At 45.1% G+C, this 3752-nt stretch overlaps 1 pseudogene; it reads left to right on the forward strand.

Annotated features, from left to right (window-relative positions):
- Positions 1 to 788: 788 nt before the first annotated feature.
- Positions 789 to 3380, forward strand: LOC144239580 (tRNA N(3)-cytidine methyltransferase METTL2A-like; annotated as a pseudogene).
- The last annotated feature ends 372 nt before the right edge of the window (positions 3381 to 3752 follow it).

Raw genomic sequence — 3752 nt, forward strand, 5'->3', positions numbered from 1 at the left:
GGGTGGCTCAGTCAGTTAAGTGTTCAAGTTCGGCTCAGGTTATGATCTCAAGGTTCATGGGTTCGAGCCTTGTAATGGGCTCTGTGCTTACAGATCAGAGTTTGGAGCCTGCTTTGGATTCTGTGTCTCCCTCTCTCTCTGCCTCTCCCTTGCTCACATGCTTGTGGGTGCACACACACATTCTCTCTCTCTCTCTCTCTCTCTCTCAAAAATAAGCAAACATTTTAAAAAAATTTTTTAAAAAGAAAAAAAGAGTCAATGCTTAACCAACTGAGCCCCCCCAGGCACCCCGGTTGGTTGCTTTTAAGTGCAGAAGGAAAATGAGCTCAGGGTGTTAACTTCTCAGCTCAAAGTCAAGGTAAGGAATAGAAAGCTTTTCATGACTATCCTAAGAGAAATCCTTATCACCCTTAGCTCCTGAGTTGAGATTTCTGAAAACTAAACCCAAAGTCTAATCCTGCCAGATGGCTGAATTACCCTAGCTTTGCATGGTCTCATGTTAAGGGAAAGGCACCTCAGAGGTTATAAGAAAATGGCTAGTTGACTGAGGGGATATGCATGTGCTGTGGCTGAGTTATACAAGAGGGAAGAGTAAGATACAGAATACTGGTGAATAGCTTGCTGACTCCATTTAATCCTCAGGGGCTGGAACCTGAGAGACTGGTCCCGGTGAGCATGGCATGGTCGGGCTGAGCTTTTGGAGAGGACATCGAGAAGCCATGCAATGCTGGTATGTCGCTTGGGGTTTTCCAGTCTGGGACACTGTCATAGGCGTGGAGCCCGAACAGATGCCGCTATCATTTGAGGGAGTCGTGGTCAAGGACGTTCGTAAAAGAGAGATCCGTGTTTTGAAAGAACCAACATCAGGTACACTCTTCACCTAAACTAGACAGCCACTTGATGGCTTTATATACATTTTTTTTCTGAAAGCTCACTGCAGGCTCTTTGTGGGCAAGGTCTGCAGAGGCTGAGATAAGCCAACAACCAGCGGAGCCAGGAATGCAACCAGTGCCTGAGTTCAGACACCCAGATATTTTTTTTAATGTGTATTTATTTTTGAGAGAGAGAAACAGAGTGTGAGCAGGGGAGGGGCAGAGAGAGAGGGAGACACAGAATCCAAAGTAGGCTCCAGGCTCTGAGCTGTTAGCACAGAGCCTGACGCGGGGCTCGAACCCAAGAACTGTGAGACCATGACCTGAGTCGAAGTCGGACGCTTAACCGACTGAGCCACGCAGGTGCCCCGTCAGATATCTGGATATTAGTATCGCTGTCCTTCATCTCCTAAGATGGCATCAAAACAAAGTTATTTAAAGATGTATACGATACACCAATAAATTAAAAATACGAATGCCAAACATTAATCTTGGATCTATAATTTACAAAGATAGGCTGAAAAAGAGAGAGGAAACCTAAAAAGAGGTATAAGCCCCTAGGGAAATTTTAAAAGTAACCTGAGAAGTACTATTTCTACACTACAAATGATAAGGCATCAGGCCCAACCACCTTGAGGATCAAGTTTCATGAAAAATGTGAAGGTTGTTTTTTGATACTTGAAAGGCAATGGAAAGAATGACTGAGGAGGAAATAGTAATCCTTTGAAAACAACCAATCACGAGGAGGCATTAGAAGACACGAACAGTCATTTTCTTCAAAGAAGACATCCAGATGGCCAACAGACACAGGAAAAGATGCTCAGCGTCACTGATCATCAGGCAAATGCAAATCAAAATCACAACAAAATATCACCCCACACCAGTCAGATTGGCTAAAATCAAAAACACAAAAAACAACAAGTGTTGGCGAAGATGCGGAAGAAAGGGAACCCTCACGCACTGTTGGTGGGAGTGCAAACTGGTGCAGCCCCTCTGGAGAACAGAATGGAGGTTCCTCAAAAAACTAAAAATATGTCCATTCCTCAGATGATAGACATAGATAAAGAAGATATGGTACATATACACAATGGAATACTACTCAGCAGTAAAAAAGAATGAAATCTTGCCATTTGCGACAACGCGGATGGAACTAGAGTGTAACCGGGAGAAAGATATCATATGATTTCACGTATACGTGGAATTTAAGAAGCTCAACAACTGGATGTAAGGGAAGGGAAGGAAAAATAAGGTAAAAACAGAGAGGGAGGCAAACCATAAAAGACTTAAATACAGAGAACAAACTGAAGGTTGCTACAGGGGAGGTGGGTGGGGATGGGTAAGTGGGTGACGGGCATTAAGGAGGGCGCTTTTTGGGATGAGCCCTGGGTGTTATATGTAAGAGATGAATCACTGGGTTCTACTCTTGAAGCCAAGACTACACTGTATGTTAACTAACTTTAATTTAAATTTTAAAAAATTAAAAATATAATTACCATGTGATCCAGGAATCGCACTCCTGGGTATTTACCCAAAAAATACCCAACACAAGTGTTCTTCAGGTAGTCTTGGGCATAAAGCACAGACGGCTCCCGCTGAAGGAAATGTAACTCAGAAACTCCATCTCCTGGGAACCTGTGCTGATGAGCTGCCTTGTCCCTCAGCCACCTCCCAAATACTCGAGATCGGCTGTGGTGTAGGAGACAAGGTCTTCCTGATTTTACAGACCAACAGGGACCCAGGACCCTGTTTATTGCTGCGATTTTTCTCCCACGGCTGTAGAACTGGCTCAGACAAATTTAGCACAGGATCCTTGCCGGTGTTTTGCCTTTGTTCACGATCCGGGCGGTGAAGATCAGAGTCACCCAGTGCCCACGGCCAGTCTTGAGATCGTCTTTGTTCGTTCAGCAGTTCTTCCAGATGCAGGAGGCTCTCAACAGGCTGAGCAGGCTTCTGGGCCCCGGAGGGATGATGTTTCTTCGAGATTATGGCCGCTATGACATGGCTCAGCTTGGGCTTAAAAAAGGTCAGGGCAGGGGCCCCTGGGTGGCTCGGTTGGTTTAGCGTCTGACTTCGGCTCAGGTCATGATCTCATGGTTTAGGGATTCTAACTGCTCGTTGGGCTCTGAGTCTGCCGCTCAGAGTCTGCAGCCTGCTTTAGATTCTGTGTCTCCCTCTCTCTGCCCCTCCCTGGCTCACGCGCCACCTCTTTCTCTCTCTCAAAAATAAGTAAACATTTAAAAATCACTAAAAATCAATCAATCAATAAATTAGCATTAAAAAAAAGAAAGGTCAGCGTCTGTCTGAAAATTTCTATGTAAGAGGTGATGGTACTAGAGTTTAGTTCTTCACAAAGATGAACCGGATACACTTTTCACTACTGCTGGACCAGAAGCGGCTCAGGACCTGGTGGACTGCACACTGTAAGCACACTGGCAGAAAGAGCCAACAATATACTGAGTTTTGCATCGGTGCAAACATCCCAAGCCTCTCCTGTCCGGCGCTGGCTGAGAGGCACCTGCTCCTGGCATGATATGAGCTCACTGGAGCTTCCAAAAAGAACATTCACAACTGGTGTCTTGTTGATGGTGGGAAGTTTAAGGATTCAGACCTGAGCCCTGAATCTAGGAAAAATTGCTTTTGATTGTGCTTCGTATTTGTGAAGCCCTTTAACATATCTTTTCCTCAAGTTAAAAAAAAATTTTTAATGTTTTATTTATTTTTGAGAGAGGGAGAGAGACAGAGTATAAGCTGGAGAGCAACAGAGAGAGAGGGAGACACAGAATCCGAAGCAGGCTCCAGGCCTGACTCAGGGCTCGAACTCATGAACCACGAGATCATGACCTGAGCCGAAGTCAGACGCTTAACCGACTGAGCCACCCA

The sequence above is a fragment of the Crocuta crocuta genome, unplaced genomic scaffold (assembly GCF_008692635.1).
Source record: "Crocuta crocuta isolate KB4526 unplaced genomic scaffold, BGI_CrCroc_1.0 scaffold267, whole genome shotgun sequence".
Taxonomy (NCBI): domain Eukaryota; kingdom Metazoa; phylum Chordata; class Mammalia; order Carnivora; family Hyaenidae; genus Crocuta; species Crocuta crocuta.